At 45.8% G+C, this 25,984-nt stretch overlaps 1 long non-coding RNA gene across 1 annotated transcript; it reads right to left on the bottom strand.

Moving 5' to 3' along the window:
- Positions 1 to 5,532: 5,532 nt before the first annotated feature.
- LOC148393661 (uncharacterized) lies at positions 5,533 to 6,622 on the bottom strand. Its single transcript, XR_015860512.1, has 4 exons — positions 6,238 to 6,622; positions 6,040 to 6,117; positions 5,712 to 5,963; positions 5,533 to 5,635 (listed from the first exon to the last, which is right to left on the bottom strand). It is a non-coding gene; the product is annotated as an uncharacterized LOC148393661 (long non-coding RNA).
- Positions 6,623 to 25,984: the final 19,362 nt, after the last annotated feature.

Raw genomic sequence — 25,984 nt, 5'->3', positions numbered from 1 at the left:
TGTATCACGGATGGTCGGAGCGGGTCGATTCAGCCTCTCGAACTGATAAGGTGAAATCAGGAACATTTTCTGAGCCGTTTTCAAACTCATTTTTTATGATTTGCTCATAAAGCCGCTAATGACACTCCCGAGAACAGGTGCGAAAGCGGCCAGCAACGGTAATATAAAACCACCTTTCTGAACTAACACAGCTCTTTTCTTCTTCAAAGTATTTTTCTTATCAGCCAAAAAGCGGATATTTTTCTTTTGCTTTTTAAGTCTCTTGTAAAGTTTTGATTTTAAGGGTACATGTCCTTTAAGAAGATTTAGAGCAATCTCACATAACGCTTTCACCAGACTACTAGGGCCTCTGAGTAGCAAATGCTTACGTTTGGCCGGTTTGGATGTAAACAGAGATTTGAGTAACGGTGCGTTTGTTTTTAAAAGCCTCGTCATCGTTTTATTGTTTGGGTATATAAACAACAGGCCACTGGTTATGTAGTACACCTGTACGTAGTCTATATTGTTCTGGGCATGAAGGTGTCAAATCTACCAGTAAATACCCATGCGGCTCTCTTGTAGCATCTTCAAAGCATTCCAGGAAAAACTTCCGGTTGCCGGGAGAAATTTGATTCGCCAGGACACTCACCTGCTGTTTATCACGGGGGTTTTTGAACAAAATCAAATAATTACTGTTTAAACTAATAGTACGGCTAAATTTGCCCTGATGGAATACATTCTGCGTTAGCATTATAACGCTTAAATTTTTATGATGTCTATATTGGGTGAATATTCGGACCACTTCGGGGTTATCCGAAGCTTGGAAGATGATGTCATCCAGAATCAGTAGATGGTGCTGGTGTGGCGGGAACAGCTTCTCGTCATCAAAAGATTCAGGCAGCCCCTTGATAAAAACAATGTCTTTATTCAGGTTTTTGAGTTCATCGTACATTGGTTGATGTGCTGTATAAACCCAGACAATATTATCAGGTTTTTTTCTTAGAACATGTTCAGGATTTTGCAATACATTTTTTACAAAGAAAGTCTTCCCACACCCTGAAGGCCCTGCGACTAAAGATGAGAAAGGAAGTTCTAATCTGGGGTCGAATTCAATCTGATTAAAAGCCATTTCCACACACGCAGACACACGTATGGATAGATAGAAATATCAGTAGCCAAACGGTTCAGTGGTGCCTCGCTCTAGCAGCCTTCTTTTATCGTACACCACACGAAGCCGCTTGGAAAATGACATGTTTCTGAGATGAAACCCTCTCTTATCGCGAACGATGTTATGTTGGGGGGCGTATAGCACATCTGAGTTTGCACATGCTGTATCTATGTACCCTTGAACCAAATTGCGCATGCTATCGAGATTGATGCTGCGAGCGCTTTCGTGACTTTGTGTGATACCCTTCACCTTCATGACCGTCTGAGATGATCCTCGTGTTTTGTAAGCGTATGTTTTGGGACCGGCTGAGACGAATTCTAAAATGCTGTCGTTCGAAAGCTCATCTGTCAAATCACCCAGATAATCACCTAGAGGGAGAACACTTTCACCTGGCTTCACAGTGTACACGAGGCTGTCTGTATCGGTGTAAAGGACACGCCTCTGTAAAATTTCTAAATAGCTGTACATTTTTAAGCGTGCATAGGCTGTTGTGAAACACGCTGCAGCCACGTTTGATGTTTTTGAGGCGGGGATCTCATTGTTTGTGTTGATACAATACTGCACAATTGAGAGCTTCTCATTGATAAAATGGAAGAATTTCACATTGTACAGACCTGAAAACAGAAGCTCAAATAAATCCTCTGATTTTGTCACAATTTTTGTGTTTACCATGTTGTCACGTTGCGCTAGTTTTCCCCACAGATTGTTAAGACAGAGTTTTGACACTTGTCTTTTGCCAGGGTTTACAGCAATTTTGGAAGGATCGAGTTGGATACCTTGATGAACGGCATACTCTTCTATGTATCTTTCTCTGTCAGCCTGGTTGACCACGTGAGCTGGATAACCTGAAGATTCTTGTTTACCTTTTAGAAATGTTCGCATGTAATCACGGAAAATTGTGTCGCTCGTTCTTGTGTAATGCCACACTTCTGTAATTTCCGCAACCGTGTACCCGAGATCTAGTGCCTTAACAAATTCAGGGGTTGTCCAAACACCTGTCAACGATCTTTGCTCATCACTATGTGTACACGCCGTCTGCTGGTTGTTACACTCGGCGCATGTACGACACAGTGTGAAGACGAGTTTACCTTTAGCTGTTTTGAACGGTAGAACGGGAAAATATAAACCACGGGGTGGGTTGACTGTGGCGCTGATGAAACCAAAATACGACCTAGGGTCTTTAAAATCACCGTGGATAATCGTTGGATGATCGATTGGGTAGGTGGCTGTACTGTTGATGAAAGGATACAATGATGTCACATCAACATACAACACACGCTCGTCTGGCTCTGCCGTGTATTTTAAAACGAATGCGTTTGTTCGGCCCCCAAAAAGAGCCTGCCTCGGTTTGAGCGGTGTAGGAAATTTGGATTTTTTAAGGAATTCCTTCACCTCTATGTCCATCTTTTTCATTTGCAACCATTCATGCTCCCACATAATTACAAGGTACACATCCTGTCTAAGCTGTAGATCCTGAATTTTCTTTTGTGTTTTATCAAACCTCTCCTGAAAAGGGCGTTTGGTTGTCGGGCATATTTTAGAGAGGTCGAAGCATTCTGCGCAGCCGTGGTGATAACAACCGAAATACTCAAACACTATTTTTACGCCCCCGATTTCACAATAACCATCTACAAAGTAGTTGTCTATCCTAACTTCACCACCGTTCAATGCGTGTCTAATTTGGATATTTTGACTGTGCATGATCCATTGCATGTACTGAATAGAATCGTGTGAGAAAGCTTTGTACTGACGCATATAGTTGTCTGATGGTGTAATGGCTAGTGTTTGAGGGGTCAGAAAATTAGCTCTGAAAACTTTCATGCACGCCGACGCAATTGTTACTGCATTGAATGGATCTGTTCCGGTGGCCTCAAAAAACTCACTCCTGAATTTTTCACACCCTTGCATTAACAGATCAACATCATTCTCGCAGTAGGCTATTGCCTGTTTAGCAAAATCAAACACATTGCTAGCTTCTTTGGCATACCACTCGTCAAACTTTGATCGTTGGGAGGGTGACATTCGCTCGGTGCCGTAGTACATGGGGTCAGGGTGACACCCGACGTAGTTTAGATGCTCTAAAGAGCTGAATTTGTGTGGGAAGTACCCCTTTGATTTGTCTTCAAACCCCAGGGCCTTAGGCATTGCGCTTAGAGGCATCGTCAAGAATGAGAGAGAGTCTATGAATCGTGATTTTGTGTCTAAATCGACAAATGATAGAACTTTACTCCCTTGCATCAGAATGTCGAGTTTGAGACCTAATTCGAGCATTCTCCTTATCAGTATGTATGAATCAAAACCTCTCGCATTATGTGCAACAAACGTAGTTTGTTTAAACCGTGGCATTCGGAAAAATCTGAGAAATTCATCAACACAATCTGTGCCATACCAATGCTTCGTCAGTCTATTCGATCTGCAGCAGATGAGAAAAGGTTTGTGTAAACCGTTTGTGTCTACATAAGTTTCGAAATCGTAGTAGACTACATTTTTGCACGGTGGTTGAGGTTTGATGGGCTGAATGTAGCACATGTGGGGGTTCAATAAGGCGTCATCTTGATTTATGATCTCATCACACACTGCGCATTTTTTAACGGGGCAGCGATGTTTAGCACCGGTACCATCAGCTTTCACATAATACCGGAGACCACATTCCAAGCATTTTTTGTATGAAGCGCAGTTGCTCGCACGATTCATTGATCGGGACTCTTTATGTTTGATAAGGCATTCCTCATTACGACAAGATTTGTTACAGTCGGGGCAGATGATAGGTTTAAACCGTCGCTGTTTACAGCATGGATCAAGACAAACGCCACAGTGTCCTGCACAATGGTGCTGTTGCCAATTGTCATGCCCTTTGTAACAATACCTGCAGAAGAATGCGTGGCCCACAAAGGCCTCAATAGCTTTCACGCCGTAATAGTGGCCCTCGAGGTTTAAGACAAATAGAGTGTCGTTATCTGTTTTGGGGTAACGCGTGTCGAAAAAGGTCATGGGGCGGCAGTCCTCTTTTCGATACATTACAGTTATTTTCCGTTTGAGGACTTTCTCAAATTTATGGACATCGCCCAGACTCACAGGTGTTTGACAATCCAATCCTACGCTCTCCTGTAAGAGCCGTGCGTGTCTCGTGGCTTGTTTTGTTGTCAGTGTGTCATTTAGCAGATAGGTTAGCGAGAGAGCGAAACACAAATTATTGTCTTTATTACGAGGTATGTGTAGGTGTCGTTTTTTCAACCTCAAAATCTCTCTGTTGGTAGTGTTCAGCAGCCTTCGACGCATTCCACCACCACCACGCAATGGAGTGACTATTTGTACAATGAGCTCTAAGCTCTCATCAGCCAGAAGCTCTGTATTTGATTGGGCTAAACGTTCAAGCAGGTTTGATACATTATCTCTGATAGAGTTTATATCAGTAGTTTGCGGGCAGATGTGAGCTCTATCGTTACCAGCCGCGAGCTCTATCTGAATTACATCACCTGTTTGCGCCCTGCTAGCTACCTCTTGCAAGACATCATCTATTCTGTCTTCAATCTGGAGGTAGAAGGTTGCAAAATCATTAATGTTCTGTTGCGATGGTATATTTAGCCGTCGTCTCACCTCTACATTGTTGAAATGCGGCCTGTTGATTACAACCGAACCGCCGCGTTGGTCAGCTAATACAGAACCGTTGTTAGATTGTTGGGGCGTGTGTTGAAACGGTGATGTGTTGTCATCAATAACGTCTAATTCATGATCAGTTATAACAACACAGTTGTTAGGCTGAAATATCGGCCGAACGGCGTCAATAGCAGCCGGTGGTGATGAATCGCGAGAGTTAGTGGTCAACGGGTCAACCAGAGGCTGTGTATTTAGATTTTGGATGATGTTTAGCAACTGGATAGGAATGTCAGGACTGATACGCCCGTCGCTGTCATTAGCATGGTTGTTTAATTCTGCTATCATGTTTAGCAATTGTGACGGGATTTGTGTAGGACTCTGTCCACCTTCATTCGGGCTTCGGTTGTTCAATTCATCTATGACAGTCTGTAAATGAGTGAGAATAACAGGACTGTCTGGTCTCTCCCCCTCTGACAAAGCAACGGTCACATTGTTGAGCAAATCTGTTATTTGACTCGTACACACATTGTTAACGTTTGATAAATCTAGCTGTGGTGTGTCACTTCTTTGGCTTCCCCCGTTAAATGATGGCAAATCTATTTCAGAAATGTTTGCTAAGAAATCCGACTCTGTCGACGTAAGGTTTGAATGATCCATTATATTTTCTTTTACAAAACACAGCAGAAACAACACAAACCTATTTTGATTCGGCTAAATCTGTAAGAGCACGTATAATCTTAAAGCACTCTTGTAACCGTCTTTTGTAGATACAGTTACCCCGACACCTGAGAGGCCCCCTGCTGTTTGAGTGGTGGGTGTTGTAGAAGGGGTGCCCCCTCCTCTTCCTCCTCCTCTTCCTCTCTCTCTGTGGCTCGGTGTCACGATGTTCACCTGTAAGTTAATCCTTTATAATACCGAAAATAGCAAGTATGATAGCACATAAAGATAGAAAAAATATAAGGAATACCTCCAACTTTGTTTGTCGACTCTTGATGATGATGGTTTAAAGCTTCGTAAGTAGATAGAGCCTCAAGTAGTTCAGAATCCGTCGCTGCCTCCTGTCGGTTGGTGTGGGGTGCAGTCGGATTGGTTTCAACAGTAACACGTGACTCTGATACAGCTGGTCGCTCTGACTCTGTCGTTTCCACTGCTCCAATATGGCGGTCGAAAGCAGCTTGTGTCGGCCGAACGCTTTTTCTAGTGGCCGCGGCCACGAGATCTGATACAAACATAAAAAATAAAATCAGTAACTAATACCCTCTATAAGAACTATCTTAGATGCGCTATTGACTCACCGTAGTCTGATTGTGTTAGGTAAACGTCGCTAAAATCGTCGTCAAAAGATGCGTGGACATCGGCAAAAACGATGTTGTCTGCAAATATTATATAAACAATACATCTTGTTTTATAAAAATAACTTATTATTATTATTTATTATTATTATTTGTTATTATTATTGTCATTATTGTGAGAAATGTAGTAAAATGACTTACCTTTAACCATTCTCGAAAACAACTTTTTGACACGCTTCGATTCTGTTCGTCAGAGTGATGGCTTGCCTTGTCTTGTCTTCTCCAAAATGATGCTCGTCCGCACCAAACTTTTAAATTCGGCGGGGATAAGACCACGCCTATGAGCTCACGTGTCGCGGTAAATCGGATAACTTTGGTCGTATGTTGATGACGCATCAAAGAGGTCTTTCTCATATCCTTGGCCCCAGTAATACCGACTCCGCTATTGTTTGTCAAATTACATTAGAGATAACTTGTGACTTGTAACAGTGTGATTTTCTCAACAAAAGCCCTTTGATCCTCTAAACCAATGTTTACCAAATTACATGCGTCTCTCGCTTTCAGATAACTTTGGCTGAGCTATTGATTCTCAAATTATATGTGACTCTCTTCCAGCCAACTTTGACACCTATAATGTTGCCTCCTGTCACAAACCCCCCACCCTATCACAAACACCCCCCTCCCCTTCGCCTTCTCAACAAAAAGGGTCCCCTCCAATCTCACACGCACGGGCCTTAAGCAAAGGTAGCTCAGAGGGCTGTTAGCAAAGCTAGCACAGGTGCTCCACCTGTCTTGATTCATAAAAATACATGCCCATACATATCCACATCTTAAAAATGGCGCCAGCAAACCAAAATGGCGACAGTCAAAGATGGCGCCGTCACGACTGGCGCCATCTTGATGCCACCAACCCGCTAAAGAATTTATGACCCCCAATAAAATACGTCATAAATCAACATCAATAGATCATAAAATTTTATGACTTCCTAACTCATTTGCATATGAATAGACATCAAAGCCTGCCGCATTCTATATCTCTCTGTTGGGTTTAGGTTTTAGGTGCATTTTTAATTTTATTGCTTAAATCGCATTCTCTCGACGAGCTGAGCACGTTTTCTGAAATGTGCTCCTCCCCTCGCTCTGGTTGTGCGCGCATAGTAAAAAGTGCTCCTGACAGCTAGAGAGTGCCGCGTTGACCACTGCGCATGAAGAAATAAGCACCTGCAACGTTTGGTTTAAGTTTTAGGTGCATTTTTAATTTTATTGCTTAAATCGCATTTTCTCAACGAGCTGAGCACGTTTTCTGAAATGTGCTCCTCCCGTCGCTCTGGTTGGGTGCACACAGTAAAAAGAGCTCCTGGCAGCTAGGGAGTGCCGCGTTGACCACTGTGCACGAAGAAATAAGCACCTGCAACGTTTGGTTTAGGTTTTAGGTGCATTTTTAATTTTATTGCTTAAATCGCATTCTCTCGACGAGCTGAGCACGTTTTCTGAAATGTGCTCCTCCCGTCGCTCTGGTTGGGTGCGCACAGTAAAAAGAGCTCCTGGCAGCTAGGGAGTGCCGCGTTGACCACTGTGCACGAAGAAATAAGCACCTGCAACGTTTGTTTTAGGTTTTAGGTGCATTTTTAATATTATTGCTTAAATCGCATTTTCTCGACGAGCTGAGTACGTTTTCTGAAATGTGCTCCTCCCGTCGCTCTGGTTGGGTGCGCACAGTAAAAAGAGCTCCTGGCAGCTAGGGAGTGCCGCGTTGACCACTGCACACGAAGAAATAAGCACCTGCAACGTTGGGTTTAGGTTTTAGGTAGATTTTTAATTTTATTGCTTAAATCGCATTCTCTCGACGAGCTGAGCACGTTTTCTGAAATGTGCTCCTCCCGTCGCTCTGGTTGTGCGCGCATAGTAAAAAGTGCTCCTGGGAGCTAGAGAGTGCCGCGTTGACCACTGCGCATGAAGAAATAAGCACCTGCAACGTTTGGTTTAAGTTTTAGGTGCATTTTTAATTTTATTGCTTAAATCGCATTTTCTCGACGAGCTGAGCACGTTTTCTGAAATGTGCTCCTCCCGTCGCTCTGGTTGGGTGCACACAGTAAAAAGAGCTCCTGGCAGCTAGGGAGTGCCGCGTTGACCACTGCGCACGAAGAAATAAGCACCTGCAACGTTTGGTTTAGGTTTTAGGTGCATTTTTAATTTTATTGCTTAAATCGCATTTTCTCGACGAGCTGAGCACGTTTTCTGAAATGTGCTCCTCCCGTCGCTCTGGTTGGGTGCGCACAGTAAAAAGAGCTCCTGGCAGCTAGGGAGTTCCGCGTTGACCACTGCGCACGAAGAAATAAGCACCTGCAACGTTTGGTTTAGGTTTTAGGTGCATTTTTAATTTTATTGCTTAAATCGCATTCTCTCGACGAGCTGAGCACGTTTTCTGAAATGTGCTCCTCCCGTCGCTCTGGTTGGTTGCGCACAGTAAAAAGTGCTCTTGGCAGCTCGGGAGTGCCGCGTTGACCACTGCGCATGAAGAAATAACCACCTGCAACGTTTGGTTTAGGTTTTAGGTGCATTTTTAATCTTATTGCTTAAATCGCATTTTCTCGACGAGCTGAGCACGTTTTCTGAAATGTGCTCCTCCCGTCACTCTGGTTGGGTGCGCACAGTAAAAAGTGCTCTTGGCAGCGAGAGAGTGCCGCGTTGACCACTGCGCATGAAGAAATAAGCACCTGCAACGCTTGGTTTAGGTTTTAGGTGCATTTTTAATTTTATTGCTTAAATCGCATTTTCTCGACGAGCTGAGCACGTTTTCTGAAATGTGCTCCTCCCGTCACTCTGGTTGGGTGCGCACAGTAAAAAGTGCTCTTGGCAGCTAGGGAGTGCCGCGTTGACCACTGCGCATGAAGAAATAACCACCTGCAACGTTTGGTTTAGGTTTTAGGTGCATTTTTAATTTTATTGCTTAAATCGCATTTTCTCGACGAGCTGAGCACGTTTTCTGAAATGTGCTCATCCCGTCACTCTGGTTGGGTGCGCATAGTGAAAAGTGCTCTTGGCAGCTAGAGAGTGCCGCGTTGACCACTGCGCACAAAGAAATAAGCACCTGCAACGTTTGGTTTAGGTTTTAGGTGCATTTTTAATTTTATTGCTTAAATCGCATTCTCTCGACGAGCTGAGTACGTTTTCTGAAATGTGCTCCTTCCGTCACTCTGGTTGGGTGCGCACAGTAAAAAGTGCTCCTGGCAGCTAGGGAGTGCCACGTTGACCACTGCGCACGAAGAAATAAGCACCTGCAACGTTTGGTTTAGGTTTTAGGTGCATTTTTAATTTTATTGTTTAAATCGCATTTTCTCGACGAGCTGAGCACGTTTTCTGAAATGTGCTCCTCCCGTCGCTCTGGTTGGGTGCGCACAGTAAAAAGAGCTCCTGGCAGCTAGGGAGTGCCGCGTTGACCACTGCGCACGAAGAAATAAGCACCTGCAACGTTTGGTTTAGGTTTTAGGTGCATTTTTTATTTTATTGCTTAAATCGCATTCTCTCGACGAGCTGAGCACGTTTTCTGAAATGTGCTCCTCCCGTCGCTCTGGTTGGGTGCACACAGTAAAAAGAGCTCCTGGCAGCTAGGGAGTGCCGCGTTCACCACTGCGCATGAAGAAATAAGCACCTGCAACGTTTGGTTTAGGTTTTAGGTGCATTTTTAATCTTATTGCTTAAATCGCATTTTCTCGACGAGCTGAGCACGTTTTCTGAAATGTGCTCCTCCCGTCACTCATGTTGGGTGCGCACAGTAAAAAGTGCTCTTGGCAGCTAGAGAGTGCCGCGTTGACCACTGCGCATGAAGAAATAAGCACCTGCAACGTTTGGTTTAGGTTTTAGGTGCATTTTTAATTTTATTGCTTAAATCGCATTTTCTCGACGAGCTGAGCACGTTTTCTGAAATGTGCTCCTCCCGTCACTCTGGTTGGGTGCGCACAGTAAAAAGTGCTCCTGGCAGCTAGGGAGTGCCGCGTTGAGCACTGCGCACGAAGAAATAAGCACCTGCAACGTTTGGTTTAGGTTTTAGGTGCATTTTTAATTTTATTGCTTAAATCGCATTTTCTCGACGAGCTGAGCACGTTTTCTGAAATGTGCTCCTCCCGTCGCTCTGGTTGGGTGCGCACAGTAAAAATAGCTCCTGGCAGCTAGGAGTTCCGCGTTGACCACTGCGCACGAACAAATAAGCACCTGCAACGTTTGGTTTAGGTTTTAGGTGCATTTTTAATTTTATTGCTTAAATCGCATTTTCTCGACGAGCTGAGCACGTTTTCTGAAATGTGCTCCTCCCGTCACTCTGGTTGGGTGCGCACAGTAAAAAGTGCTCTTGGCAGCTAGAGAGTGCCGCGTTGACCACTGCGCATGAAGAAATAACCACCTGCAACGTTTGGTTTAGGTTTTAGGTGCATTTTTAATTTTATTGCTTAAATCGCATTTTCTCGACGAGCTGAGCACGTTTTCTGAAATGTGCTCCTCCCGTCACTCTGGTTGGGTGCGCATAGTAAAAAGTGCTCTTGGCAGCTAAAGAGTGCCGCGTTGACCACTGCGCACGAAGAAATAAGCACCTGCAACGTTTGGTTTAGGTTTTAGGTGCATTTTTAATTTTATTGCTTAAATCGCATTTTCTCGACGAGCTGAGCACGTTTTCTGAAATGTGCTCCTCCCGTCGCTCTGGTTGGGTGCGCACAGTAAAAAGAACTCCTGGCAGCTAGGGAGTTCCGCGTTGACCACTGCGCACGAAGAAATAAGCACCTGCAACGTTTGGTTTAGGTTTTAGGTGCATTTTTTATTTTATTGCTTAAATCGCATTCTCTCGACGAGCTGAGCACGTTTTCTGAAATGTGCTCCTCCCGTCGCTCTGGTTGGTTGCGCACAGTAAAAAGTGCTCTTGGCAGCTCGGGAGTGCCGCGTTGACCACTGCGCATGAAGAAATAACCACCTGCAACGTTTGGTTTAGGTTTTAGGTGCATTTTTAATTTTATTGCTTAAATCGCATTTTCTCGACGAGCTGAGCACGTTTTCTGAAATGTGCTCCTCCCGTCACTCTGGTTGGGTGCGCACAGTAAAAAGTGCTCTTGGCAGCTAGAGAGTGCCGCGTTGACCACTGCGCATGAAGAAATAAGCACCTGCAACGTTTGGTTTAGGTTTTAGGTGCATTTTTAATTTTATTGCTTAAATCGCATTTTCTCGACGAGCTGAGCACGTTTTCTGAAATGTGCTCCTCCCGTCACTCTGGTTGGGTGCGCACAGTAAAAAGTGCTCCTGGCAGCTAGGGAGTGCCGCGTTGAGCACTGCGCACGAAGAAATAAGCACCTGCAACGTTTGGTTTAGGTTTTAGGTGCATTTTTAATTTTATTGCTTAAATCGCATTTTCTCGACGAGCTGAGCACGTTTTCTGAAATGGGCTCCTCCCGTCGCTCTGGTTGGGTGCACACAGTAAAAAGAGCTCCTGGCAGCTAGGGAGTTCCGCGTTGACCACTGCGCACGAAGAAATAAGCACCTGCAACGTTTGGTTTAGGTTTTAGGTGCATTTTTTATTTTATTGCTTAAATCGCATTCTCTCGACGAGCTGAGCACGTTTTCTGAAATGTGCTCCTCCCGTCGCTCTGGTTGGGTGCACACAGTAAAAAGAGCTCCTGGCAGCTAGGGAGTGCCGCGTTGACCACTGCGCACGAAGAAATAAGCACCTGCAACGTTTGGTTTAGGTTTTAGGTGCATTTTTTATTTTATTGCTCAAATCGCATTCTCTCGACGAGCTGAGCACGTTTTCTGAAATGTGCTCCTCCCGTCGCTCTGGTTGGGTGCGCGTAGTAAAAAGTGCTCCTGGCAGCTAGAGAGTGCCGCGTTGACCACTGCGCATGAAGAAATAAGCACCTGCAACGTTTGGTTTAGGTTTTAGGTGCATTTTTAATTTCATTGCTTAAATCGCATTTTCTCGACGAGCTGAGCACGTTTTCTGAAATGTGCTCCTCCCGTCGCTCTGGTTGGGTGTGCACAGTAAAAAGTGCTCCTGGCAGCTAGGGAGTGCCGCGTTGACCACTGCGACGAAGAAATAAGCACCTGCAACGTTTGGTTTAGGTTTTAGGTGCATTTTTAATTTTATTGCTTAAATCGCATTTTCTCGACGAGCTGAGCACGTTTTCTGAAATATGCTCCTCCCGTCGCTCTGGTTGGGTGCGCACAGTAAGAAGTGCTCTTGGCAGCTAGAGAGTGCCGCGTTGACCACTGCGCATGAAGAAATAACCACCTGCAACGTTTGGTTTAGGTTTTAGGTGCATTTTTAATTTATTTGCTTTAATCGCATTTTCTCGACGAGCTGAGCACATTTTCTGAAATGTGCTCCTGCCGTCACTCTGGTTGGGTGCGCATAGTAAAAAGTGCTCTTGGCAGCTAGAGAGTGCCGCGTTGACCACTGCGCTTGAAGAAATAACCACCTGCAACGTTTGGTTTAGGTTTTTGGTGCATTTTTAATTTTATTGCTTAAATCGCATTTTCTCGACGAGCTGAGCACGTTTTCTGAAATGTGCTCCTCCCGTCGCTCTGGTTGGGTGCGCACAGTAAAAAGAGCTCCTGGCAGCTAGGGAGTGCCGCGTTGACCACTGCGCACGAAGAAATAAGCACCTGCAACGTTTGGTTTAGGTTTTAGGTGCATTTTTAATTTTATTGCTTAAATCGCATTTTCTCGACGAGCTGAGTACGTTTTCTGAAATGTGCTCCTTCCGTCACTCTGGTTGGGTGCGCACAGTAAAAAGTGCTCCTGGCAGCTAGGGATTGCCGCGTTGACCACTGTGCACGAAGAAATAAGCACCTGCAACGTTTGGTTTAGGTTTTAGGTGCATTTTTAATTTTATTGCTTAAATCGCATTTTCTCGACGAGCTGAGCACGTTTTCTGAAATGTGCTCCTCCCGTCGCTCTGGTTGGGTGCGCACAGTAAAAAGAGCTCCTGGCAGCTAGGGAGTGCCGCGTTGACCACTGCGCACGAAGAAATAAGCACCTGCAACGTTTGGTTTAGGTTTTAGGTGCATTTTTTATTTTATTGCTTAAATCGCATTCTCTCGACGAGCTGAGCACGTTTTCTGAAATGTGCTCCTCCCGTCGCTCTGGTTGGGCGCGCATAGTAAAAAGTGGTCCTGGCAGCTAGAGAGTGCCGCGTTGACTACTGCGCATGAAGAAATAAGCACCTGCAACGTTTGGTTTAGGTTTTAGGTGCATTTTTAATTTTATTGCTTAAATCGCATTTTCTCGACAAGCTGAGCACGTTTTCTGAAATGTTCTCCTCCCGTCGCTCTGGTTGGGTGCGCACAGTAAAACGAGCTCCTGGCAGCTAGGGAGTGCCGCGTTGACCACTGCGCACGAAGAAATAAGCACCTGCAACGTTTGGTTTAGGTTTTAGGTGCATTTTTAATTTTATTGCTTAAATCGCATTGTCTCGACGAGCTGAGCACGTTTTCTGAAATGTGCTCCTCCCGTTGCTCTGGTTGGGTGCGCACAGTAAAAAGTGCTCTTGGCAGCTAGAGAGTGCCGCGTTGACCACTGCGCACGAAGAAATAAGCACCTGCAACGTTTGGTTTAGGTTTTAGGTGCATTTTTAATTTTATTGCTTAGATCGCATTTTCTCGACGAGCTGAGCACGTTTTCTGAAATGTGCTCCTCCCGTCGCTCTGGTTGGGTGCGCACAGTAAAAAGAGCTCCTGGCAGCTAGGGAGTTCCGCGTTGACCACTGCGCACGAAGAAATAAGCACCTGCAACGTTTGGTTTAGGTTTTAGGTGCATTTTTAATTTTATTGCTTAAAACGCATTCTCTCGACGAGCTGAGCACGTTTTCTGAAATGTGCTCCTCCCGTCGCTCCGGTTGGGTGCGCGTAGTAAAAAGTCCTCCTGGCAGCTAGAGAGTGCCGCGTTGACCACTGCGCACCAAGTAATAAGCACCTGCAACGTTTGGTTTAGGTTTTAGGTGCATTTTTAATTTTATTGCTTAAATCGCATTTTCTCGACGAGCTGAGCACGTTTTCTGAAATGTGCTCCTCCCATCGCTCTGGTTGGGTGCGCACAGTAAAAAGTGCTCTTGGCAGCTAGAGAGTGCCGCGTTGACCACTGCGCATGAAGAAATAAGCACCTGCAACGTTTGGTTTAGGTTTTAGGTGCATTTTTTATATTATTGCTTAAATCGCATTCTCTCGACGAGCTGAGCACGTTTTCTGAAATGTGCTCCTCCCGTCGCTCTGGTTGGGTGCGCATAGTAAAAAGTGCTCCTGGCAGCTAGAGAGTGCCGCGTTGACCACGGCGCACGAAGAAATAAGCACCTGCAACGTTTGGTTTAGGTTTTAGGTGCATTTTTAATTTTATTGCTTAAATCGCATTTTCTCGACGAGCTGAGCACGTTTTCTGAAATGTGCTCCTCCCATCGCTCTGGTTGGGTGCGCACAGTAAAAAGTGCTCTTGGCAGCTAGAGAGTGCCGCGTTGACCACTGCGCATGAAGAAATAAGTACCTGCAACGTTTGGTTTAGGTTTTAGGTGCATTTTTTATATTATTGCTTAAATCGCATTCTCTCGACGAGCTGAGCACGTTTTCTGAAATGTGCTCCTCCCGTCGCTCTGGTTGGGTGCGCGTAGTAAAAAGTGCTCCTGGCAGCTAGAGAGTGCCGCGTTGACCACTGCGCATGAAGAAATAAGCACCTGCAACGTTTGGTTTAGGTTTAAGGTGCATTTTTAATTTTATTGCTTAAATCGCATTTTCTCGACGAGCTGAGCACGTTTTCTGAAATGTGCTCCTCCCGTCGCTCTGGTTGGGTGCGCACAGTAAAAAGAGCTCCTGGCAGCTAGGGAGTGCCGCGTTGACCACTGCGCACGAAGAAATAAGCACCTGCAACGTTTGGTTTAGGTTTTAGGTGCATTTTTAATTTTATTGCTTAAATCGCATTTTCTCGACGAGCTGAGCACGTTTTCTGAAATGTGCTCCTCCCGTCGCTCTGGTTGGGTGCGCACAGTAAAAAGTGCTCTTGGCAGCTAGAGAGTGCCGCGTTGACCACTGCGCATGAAGAAATAAGCACCTGCAACGTTTGGTTTAGGTTTTAGGTGCATTTTTAATTTTATTGCTTAAATCGCATTTTCTCGACGAGCTGAGCACGTTTTCTGAAATGTGCTCCTCCCGTCACTCTGGTTGGGTGCGCACAGTAAAAAGTGCTCCTGGCAGCTAGGGAGTGCCGCGTTGAGCACTACGCACGAAGAAATAAGCACCTGCAACGTTTGGTTTAGGTTTTAGGTGCATTTTTAATTTTATTGCTAAAATCGCATTCTCTCGACGAGCTGAGCACGTTTTCTGAAATGTGCTCCTCCCGTCACTCTGGTTGGGTGTGCATAGTAAAAAGTGCTCCTGGCAGCTAGGGAGTGCCGCGTTGAGCACTACGCACGAAGAAATAAGCACCTGCAACGTTTGGTTTAGGTTTTAGGTGCATTTTAAATTTTATTGCTTAAATCGCATTTCCTCGACGAGCTGAGCACGTTTTCTGAAATGTGCTCCTCCCGTCGCTCTGGTTGTGCGCGCATAGTAAAAAGTGCTCCTGGCAGCTAGAGAGTGCCGCGTTGACCACTGCACATGAAGAAATAAGCACCTGCAACGTTTGGTTTAGGTTTTAGGTGCATTTTTAATTTTATTGCTTAAATCGCATTTTCTCGACGAGCTGAGCACGTTTTCTGAAATGTGCTCCTCCCGTCGCTCTGGTTGGGTGCGCACAGTAAAAAGTGCTCTTGGCAGCTAGAGAGTGCCGCGTTGACCACTGCACATGAAGAAATAAGCACCTGCAACGTTTGGTTTAGGTTTTAGGTGCATTTTTAATTTTATTGCTTAAATCGCATTTTCTCGACGAGCTGAGCACGTTTTCTGAAATGTGCTCCTCCCGTCGCTCTGGTTGGGTGCGCACAGTAAAAAGAGCTCCTGGCAGCTAGGGAGTGCCGCGTTGACCACTGCGCACGAAGAAATAAGCACCTATAACGTTTGGTTTAGGTTTTAGGTGCATTTTTTATTTTATTGCTTAAATCGCATTCTCTCGACGAGCTGAGCACGTTTTCTGAAATGTGCTCCTCCCGTCGCTCTGGTTGGGTGTGCGTAGTAAAAAAGGCTCCTGGCAGCTAGAGAGTGCCGCGTTGACCACTGCGCATGAAGAAATAAGCACCTGCAACGTTTGGTTTAGGTTTTAGGTGCATTTTTAATCTTATTGCTTAAATCGCATTTTCTCGACGAGCTGAGCACGTTTTCTGAAATGTGCTCCTCCCGTCACTCTGGTTGGGTGCGCACAGTAAAAAGTGCTCTTGGCAGCTAGAGAGTGCCGCGTTGACCACTGCGCATGAAGAAATAAGCACCTGCAACGCTTGGTTTAGATTTTAGGTGCATTTTTAATTTTATTGCTTAAATCGCATTTTCTCGACGAGCTGAGCACGTTTTCTGAAATGTGCTCCTCCCGTCACTCTGGTTGGGTGCGCACAGTAAAAAGTGCTCCTGGCAGCTAGGGAGTGCCGCGTTGAGCACTACGCACGAAGAAATAAGCACCTGCAACGTTTGGTTTAGGTTTTAGGTGCATTTTAAATTTTATTGCTTAAATCGCATTTCCTCGACGAGCTGAGCACGTTTTCTGAAATGTGCTCCTCCCGTCGCTGTGGTTGTGCGCGCATAGTAAAAAGTGCTCCTGGCAGCTAGAGAGTGCCGCGTTGACCACTGCGCATGAAGAAATAAGCACCTGCAACGTTTGGTTTAGGTTTTAGGTGCATTTTTAATTTTATTGCTTAAATCGCATTTTCTCGACGAGCTGAGCACGTTTTCTGAAATGTGCTCCTCCCGTCACTCTGGTTGGGTGCGCACAGTAAAAAGTGCTCCTGGCAGCTAGGGAGTGCCGCGTTGAGCACTGCGCACGAAGAAATAAGCACCTGCAACGTTTGGTTTAGGTTTTAGGTGCATTTTTAATTGTATTGCTTAAATCGCATTTTCTCGACGAGCTGAGCACGTTTTCTGAAATGTGCTCCTCCCGTCACTCTGGTTGGGTGCGCACAGTAAAAAGTGCTCTTGGCAGCTAGAGAGTGCCGCGTTGACCACTGCGCATGAAGAAATAAGCACCTGCAACGTTTGGTTTAGGTTTTAGGTGCATTTTTAATTTTATTGCTTAAATCGCATTTTCTCGACGAGCTGAGCACGTTTTCTGAAATGGGCTCCTCCCGTCGCTCTGGTTGGGTGCGCACAGTAAAAAGAGCTCCTGGCAGCTAGGGAGTTCCGCGTTGACCACTGCGCACGAAGAAATAAGCACCTGCAACGTTTGGTTTAGGTTTTAGGTGCATTTTTTATTTTATTGCTTAAATCGCAATCTCTCGACGAGCTGAGCACGTTTTCTGAAATGTGCTCCTCCCGTCGCTCTGGTTGGGTGCACACAGTAAAAAGAGCTCCTGGCAGCTAGGGAGTGCCGCGTTGACCACTGCGCACGAAGAAATAAGCACCTGCAACGTTTGGTTTAGGTTTTAGGTGCATTTTTTATTTTATTGCTTAAATCGCATTCTCTCGACGAGCTGAGCACGTTTTCTGAAATGTTCTCCTCCCGTCGCTCTGGTTGGGTGCACACAGTAAAAAGAGCTCCTGGCAGCTAGGGAGTGCCACGTTGACCACTGCGCACGAAGAAATAAGCACCTGCAACGTTTGGTTTAGGTTTTAGGTGCATTTTTTATTTTATTGCTTAAATCGCATTCTCTCGACGAGCTGAGCATGTTTTCTGAAATGTGCTCCTCCCGTCGCTCTGGTTGGGTGCGCGTAGTAAAAAGTGCTCCTGGCAGCTAGAGAGTGCCGCGTTGACCACGGCGCATGAAGAAATAAGCACCTGCAACGTTTTGTTTAGGTTTTAGGTGCATTTTTAATTTTATTGCTTAAATCGCATTTTCTCGACGAGCTGAGCACGTTTTCTGAAATGTGCTCCTCCCGTTGCTCTGGTTGGGTGCGCGTAGTAAAAAGTGCTCCTGGCAGCTAGAGAGTGCCGCGTTGACCACGGCGCATGAAGAAATAAGCACCTGCAACGTTTTGTTTAGGTTTTAGGTGCATTTTTAATTTTATTGCTTAAATCGCATTTTCTCGACGAGCTGAGCACGTTTTCTGAAATGTGCTCCTCCCGTCACTCTGGTTGGGTGCGCACAGTAAAAAGTGCTCTTGGCAGCGAGAGAGTGCCGCGTTGACCACTTGCGCATGAAGAAATAACCACCTGCAACGTTTGGTTTAGGTTTTAGGTGCATTTTTAATTTTATTGCTTAAATCGTAGTTTCTCGACGAGCTTAGCACGTTTTCTGAAATGTGCTCCTCCCGTCACTCTGGTTGGGTGCGCATAATAAAAACTGCTCTTGGCAGCTAAAGAGTGCCGCGTTGACCACTGCGCACAAAGAAATAAGCACCTGCAACGTTTTTTTTAGGTTTTAGGTGCATTTTAAATTTTATTGCTTAAATCGCATTTTCTCGACGAGCTGAGCACGTTTTCTGAAATGTGCTCCTCCCGTCGCTCTGGTTGTGCGCGCGTAGTAAAAAGTGCTCCTGGCAGCTAGAGAGTGCCGCGTTGACCACGGCGCGTGAAGAAATAAGCACCTGCAACGTTTGGTTTAGGTTTTAGGTGCATTTTTAATTTTATTGCTTAAATCGCATTTTCTCGACGAGCTGAGCACGTTTTCTGAAATGTGCTCCTCCCGTCACTCTGGTTGGGTGCGCACAGTAAAAAGTGCTCTTGGCAGCTAGAGAGTGCCGCGTTGACCACTGCGCATGAAGAAATAACCACCTGCAACGTTTGGTTTAGGTTTTAGGTGCATTTTTAATTTTATTGCTTAAATCGCATTTTCTCGACGAGCTGAGCACGTTTTCTGAAATGTGCTCCTCCCGTCACTCTGGTTGGGTGCGCACAGTAAAAAGTGCTCCTGGCAGCTAGGGAGTGCCGCGTTGACCACTGCGCATGAAGAAATAAGCACCTGCAACGTTTGGTTTAGGTTTTAGGTGCATTTTTAATTTTATTGCTTAAATCGCATTCTCTCGACGAGCTGAGCACGTTTTCTGAAATGTGCTCCTCCCGTCGCTCTGGTTGGGTGCGCGTAGTAAAAAGTGCTCCTGGCAGCTAGAGAGTGCCGCGTTGACCACTGCGCATGAAGAAATAAGCACCTGACACGTTTGGTTTAGGTTTTAGGTGCATTTTTAATTTTATTGCTTAAATCGCATTTTCTCGACGAGCTGAGCACGTTTTCTGAAATGTGCTCCTCCCGTCGCTCTGGTTGGGTGCGCACAGTAAAAAGTGCTCTTGGCAGCTAGAGAGTGCCGCGTTGACCACTGCGCATGAAGAAATAAGCACCTGCAACGTTTGGTTTAGGTTTTAGGTGCATTTTTAATTTTATTGCTTAAATCGCATTTTCTCGACGAGCTGAGCACGTTTTCTGAAATGTGCTCCTCCCGTCACTTTGGATGGGTGCGCACAGTAAAAAGTGCTCCTGGCAGCTAGGGAGTGCCGCGTTGAGCACTGCGCACGAAGAAATAAGCACCTGCAACGTTTGGTTTAGGTTTTGGGTGCATTTTTAATTTTATTGCTTAAATCGCATTTTCTCGACGAGCTGAGCACGTTTTCTGAAATGTGCTCCTCCCGTCACTCTGGTTGGGTGCGCACAGTAAAAAGTGCTCTTGGCAGCTAGAGAGTGCCGCGTTGACCACTGCGCATGAAGAAATAAGCACCTGCAACGTTTGGTTTAGGTTTTAGGTGCATTTTTTATTTTATTGCTTAAATCGCATTCTCTCGACGAGCTGAGCACGTTTTCTGAAATGTGCTCCTCCCGTCGCTCTGGTTGGGTGCACACAGTAAAAAGAGCTCCTGGCAGCTAGGGAGTTCCGCGTTGACCACTGCGCACGAATAAATAAGCACCTGCAACGTTTGGTTTAGGTTTTAGGTGCATTTTTTATTTCATTGCTTAAATCGCATTCTCTCGACGAGCTGAGCACGTTTTCTGAAATGTGCTCCTCCCGTCGCTCTGGTTGGGTGCGCGTAGTAAAAAGTGCTCCTGGCAGCTAGAGAGTGCCGCGTTGACCACTGCGCATGAAGAAATAAGCACCTGCAACGTTTGGTTTAGGTTTTAGGTGCATTTTTAATCTTATTGCTTAAATCGCATTTTCTCGACGAGCTGAGCACGTTTTCTGAAATGTGCTCCTCCCGTCGCTCTGGTTGGGTGCGCACAGTAAAAAGAGCTCCTGGCAGCTAGGGAGTGCCGCGTTGACCACTGCGCACGAAGAAATAAGCACCTGCAACGTTTGGTTTGGGTTTTAGGTGCATTTTTAATTTTATTGCTTAAATCGCATTCTCTCGACGAGCTGAGCACGTTTTCTGAAATGTGCTCCTCCCGTCGCTCTGGTCTGGTGCGCGTAGTAAAAAGTGCTCCTGGCAGCTAGAGAGTGCCGCGTTGACCACTGCGCATGAAGAAATAAGCACCTGCAACGTTTGGTTTAGGTTTTAGGTGCATTTTTAATTTTATTGCTTAAATCGCATTTTCTCCACGAGCTGAGCACGTTTTCTGAAATGTGCTCCTCCCGTCACTCTGGTTGGGTGCGCATAGTAAAAAGTGCTCTTGGCAGCTAGAGAGTGCCGCGTTGACCACTGCGCACAAAGAAATAAGCACCTGCAACGTTTGGTTTAGGTTTTAGGTGCATTTTAAATTTTATTGCTTAAATCGCATTTTCTCGACGAGCTGAGCACGTTTTCTGAAATGTGCTCCTCCCGTCGCTCTGGTTGTGCGCGCATAGTAAAAAGTGCTCCTGGCAGCTAGAGAGTGCCGCGTTGACCACTGCGCACGAAGAAATAAGCACCTGCAACGTTTGGTTTAGGTTTTAGGTGCATTTTTTATTTTATTGCTTAAATCGCATTCTCTCGACGAGCTGAGCACGTTTTCTAAAATGTGCTCCTCCCGTCGCTCTGGTTGGGTGCGCGTAGTAAAAAGTGCTCGTGGCAGCTAGAGAGTGCCGCGTTGACCACTGCGCATGAAGAAATAAGCACCTGCAACGTTTGGTTTAGGTTTTAGGTGCATTTTTAATCTTATTGCTTAAATCGCATTTTCTCGACGAGCTGAGCACGTTTTCTGAAATGTGCTCCTCCCGTCACTCTGGTTGGGTGCGCACAGCAAAAAGTGCTCTTGGCAGCTAGAGAGTGCCGCGTTGACCACTGCGCATGAAGAAATAAGCACCTGCAACGTTTGGTTTAGGTTTTAGGTGCATTTTTAATTTTATTGCTTAAATCGCATTTTCTCGACGAGCTGAGCACGTTTTCTGAAATGTGCTCCTCCCGTCACTCTGGTTGGGTGCGCACAGTAAAAAGTGCTCCTGGCAGCTAGGGAGTGCCGCGTTGAGCACTGCGCACGAAGAAATAAGCACCTGCAACGTTTGGTTTAGGTTTTAGGTGCATTTTTAATTTTATTGCTTAAATCGCATTTTCTCGACGAGCTGAGCACGTTTTCTGAAATGTGCTCCTCCCGTCGCTCTGGTTGGGTGCGCACAGTAAAAATAACTCCTGGCAGCTAGGGAGTTCCGCGTTGACCACTGCGCACGAAGAAATAAGCACCTGCAACGTTTGGTTTAGGTTTTAGGTGCATTTTTAATTTTATTGCTTAAATCGCATTCTCTCGACGAGCTGAGCACGTTTTCTGAAATGTGCTCCTCCCGTCGCTCTGGTTGGGTGCGCACAGTAAAAAGTGCTCTTGGCAGCTCGGGAGTGCCGCGTTGACCACTGCACATGAAGAAATAAGGACCTGCAACGTTTGGTTTAGGTTTTAGGTGCATTTTTAATTTTATTGCTTAAATCGCATTTTCTCGACGAGCTGAGCACGTTTTCTGAAATGTGCTCCTCCCTTCGCTCTGGTTGGGCGCACATAGTAAAAAGTGCTCCTGGCAGCTAGAGAGTGCCGCGTTGACCACTGCGCATGAAGAAATAAGCACCTGCAACGTTTGGTTTAGGTTTTAGGTGCATTTTTTATTTTATTGCTTAAATCGCATTCTCTCGACGAGCTGAGCATGTTTTCTGAAATGTGCTCCTCCCGTCGCTCTGGTTGGGTGCGCGTAGTAAAAAGTGCTCCTGGCAGCTAGAGAGTGCCGCGTTGACCACGGCGCATAAAGAAATAAGCACCTGCAACGTTTTGTTTAGGTTTTAGGTGCATTTTTAATTTTATTGCTTAAATCGCATTTTCTCGACGAGCTGAGCACGTTTTCTGAAATGTGCTCCTCCCGTTGCTCTGGTTGGGTGCGCGTAGTAAAAAGTTCTCCTGGCAGCTAGAGAGTGCCGCGTTGACCACTGCGCACGAAGAAATAAGCACCTGCAACGTTTGGTTTAGGTTTTAGGTGCATTTTTAATTTTATTGCTTAAATCGCATTTTCTCGACGAGCTGAGCACGTTTTCTGAAATGTGCTCCTCCCGTCACTCTGGTTGGGTACGCACAGTAAAAAGTGCTCTTGGCAGCTAGAGAGTGCCGCGTTGACCACTGCGCATGAAGAAATAACCACCTGCAACGTTTGGTTTAGGTTTTAGGTGCATTTTTAATTTTATTGCTTAAATCGCATTTTCTCGACGAGCTGAGCACGTTTTCTGAAATCTGCTCCTCCCGTCACTCTGGTTGGGTGCGCATCGTAAAAAGTGCTCTTGGCAGCTAAAGAGTGCCGCGTTGACCACTGCGCACAAAGAAATAAGCACCTGCAACGTTTGGTTTAGGTTTTAGGTGCATTTTAAATTTTATTGCTTAAATCGCATTTTCTCGACGAGCTGAGCAAGTTTTCTGAAATGTGCTCCTCCCGTCGCTCTGGTTGTGCGCGCATAGTAAAAAGTGCTCCTGGCAGCTAGAGAGTGCCGCGTTGACCACTGCACATGAAGAAATAAGCACCTGCAACGTTTGGTTTAGGTTTTAGGTGCATTTTTAATTTTATTGCTTTAATCGCATTTTCTCGACGAGCTGAGCACGTTTTCTGAAATGTGCTCCTCCCGTCGCTCTGGTTGGGTGCGCATAGTAAAAAGTGCTCTTGGCAGCTAGAGAGAGTGCTGCGTTGACCACTGCGCATGAAGAAATAAGCACCTGCAACGTTTGGTTTAGGTTTTAGGTGCATTTTTAATTTTATTGCTTAAATCGCATTTTCTCGACGAGCTGAGCACGTTTTCTGAAATGTGCTCCTCCCGTCACTCTGCTTGGGTGCGCACAGTAAAAAGTGCTCCTGGCAGCTAGGGAGTGCCGCGTTGAGCACTGCGCACGAAGAAATAAGCACCTGCAACGTTTGGTTTAGGTTTTAGGTGCATTTTTAATTTTATTGCTTAAATCGCATTTTCTCGACGAGCTGAGCACGTTTTCTGAAATGTGCTCCTCTCGTCACTCTGGTTGGGTGCGCACAGTAAAAAGTGCTCTTGGCAGCTAGGGAGTGCCGCGTTGAGCACTGCGCACGAAAAAATAAGCACCTGCAACGTTTGGTTTAGGTTTTAGGTGCATTTTTAATTTTATTGCTTAAATCGCATTTTCTCGACGAGCTGAGCACGTTTTCTGAAATGGGCTCCTCCCGTCGCTCTGGTTGGGTGCGCACAGTAAAAAGAGCTCCTGGCAGCTAGGGAGTTCCGCGTTGACCACTGCGCACGAAGAAATAAGCACCTGCAACGTTTGGTTTAGGTTTTAGGTGCATTTTTTATTTTATTGCTTAAATCGCATTCTCTCGACGAGCTGAGCACGTTTTCTGAAATGTGCTCCTCCCGTCGCTCTGGTTGGGTGCACACAGTAAAAAGAGCTCCTGGCAGCTAGGGAGTGCCGCGTTGACCGCTGCGCACGAAGAAATAAGCACCTGCAACGTTTGGTTTAGGTTTTAGGTGCATTTTTTATTTTATTGCTTAAATCGCATTCTCTCGACGAGCTGAGCACGTTTTCTGAAATGTGCTCCTCCCGTCGCTCTGGTTGGGTGCGCGTAGTAAAAAGTGCTCCTGGCAGCTAGAGAGTGCCGCGTTGACCACTGCGCATGAAGAAATAAGCACCTGCAACGTTTGGTTTAGGTTTTAGGTGCATTTTTAATTTTATTGCTTAAATCGCATTTTCTCGACGAGCTGAGCACGTTTTCTGAAATGTGCTCCTCCCGTCGCTCTGGTTGGGTGCGCACAGTAAAAAGAGCTCCTGGCAGCTAGGGAGTGCCGCGTTGACCACTGCGCACGAACAAATAAGCACCTGCAACGTTTGGTTTAGGTTTTAGGTGCATTTTTTATTTTATTGCTTAAATCGCATTCTCTCGACGAGCTGAGCACGTTTTCTGAAATGTGCTCCTCCCGTCGCTCTGGTTGGGTGCGCGTAGTAAAAAGTGCTCCTGGCAGCTAGAGAGTGCCGCGTTGACCACTGCGCATGAAGAAATAAGCACCTGCAACGTTTGGTTTAGGTTTTAGGTGCATTTTTAATTTTATTGCTTAAATCGCATTTTCTCGACGAGCTGAGCACGTTTTCTGAAATGTGCTCCTCCCGTCGCTCTGGTTGGGTGCGCACAGTAAAAAGAGCTCCTGGCAGCTAGGGAGTGCCGCGTTGACCACTGCGCACGAACAAATAAGCACCTGCAACGTTTGGTTTAGGTTTTAGGTGCATTTTTTATTTTATTGCTTAAATCGCATTCTCTCGACGAGCTGAGCACGTTTTCTGAAATGTGCTCCTCCCGTCGCTCTGGTTGGGTGCGCGTAGTAAAAAGTGCTCCTGGCAGCTAGAGAGTGCCGCGTTGACCACTGCGCATGAAGAAATAAGCACCTGCAACGTTTGGTTTAGGTTTTAGGTGCATTTTTAATCTTATTGCTTAAATCGCATTTTCTCGACGAGCTGAGCACGTTTTCTGAAATGTGCTCCTCCCGTCACTCTGGTTGGGTGCGCACAGTAAAAAGTGCTCTTGGCAGCTAGGGAGTGCCGCGTTGAGCACTGCGCACGAAGAAATAAGGACCTGCAACGTTTGGTTTAGGTTTTAGGTGCATTTTTAATTTTATTGCTTAAATCGCATTTTCTCGACGAGCTGAGCACGTTTTCTGAAATGTGCTCCTCCCGTCACTCTGGTTGGGTGCGCACAGTAAAAAGTGCTCTTGGCAGCTAGAGAGTGCCGCGTTGACCACTGCGCATGACGAAATAAGCACCTGCAACGTTTGGTTTAGGTTTTAGGTGCATTTTTAATTTTATTGCTTAAATCGCATTTTCTCGACGAGCTGAGCACGTTTTCTGAAATGTGCTCCTCCCGTCACTCTGGTTGGGTGCGCACAGTAAAAAGTGCTCCTGGCAGCTAGGGAGTGCCGCGTTGAGCACTGCGCACGAAGAAATAAGCACCTGCAACGTTTGGTTTAGGTTTTAGGTGCATTTTTAATTTTATTGCTTAAATCGCATTTTCTCGACGAGCTGAGCACATTTTCTGAAATGGGCTCCTCCCGTCGCTCTGGTTGGGTGCGCACAGTAAAAAGAGCTCCTGGCAGCTAGGGAGTTCCGCGTTGACCACTGCGCACGAAGAAATAAGCACCTGCAACGTTTGGTTTAGGTTTTAGGTGCATTCTTTATTTTATTGCTTAAATCGCATTCTCTCGACGAGCTGAGCACGTTTTCTGAAATGTGCTCCTCCCGTCGCTCTGGTTGGGTGCACACAGTAAAAAGAGCTCCTGGCAGCTAGGGAGTGCCGCGTTGACCACTGCGCACGAAGAAATAATCACCTGCAACGTTTGGTTTAGGTTTTAGGTGCATTTTTTATTTTATTGCTTAAATCGCATTCTCTCGACGAGCTGAGCACGTTTTCTGAAATGTGCTCCTCCCGTCGCTCTGGTTGGGTGCGCGTAGTAAAAAGTGCTCCTGGCAGCTAGAGAGTGCCGCGTTGACCACTGCGCATGAAGAAATAAGCACCTGCAACGTTTGGTTTAGGTTTTAGG

The sequence above is a fragment of the Syngnathus floridae genome, chromosome 9 (assembly GCF_059516105.1).
Source record: "Syngnathus floridae isolate MCC-2025c chromosome 9, RoL_Sflo_1.0, whole genome shotgun sequence".
In the NCBI taxonomy this organism is placed as follows: domain Eukaryota; kingdom Metazoa; phylum Chordata; class Actinopteri; order Syngnathiformes; family Syngnathidae; genus Syngnathus; species Syngnathus floridae.
This window is presented reverse-complemented; position numbering and strand designations above follow the sequence as displayed.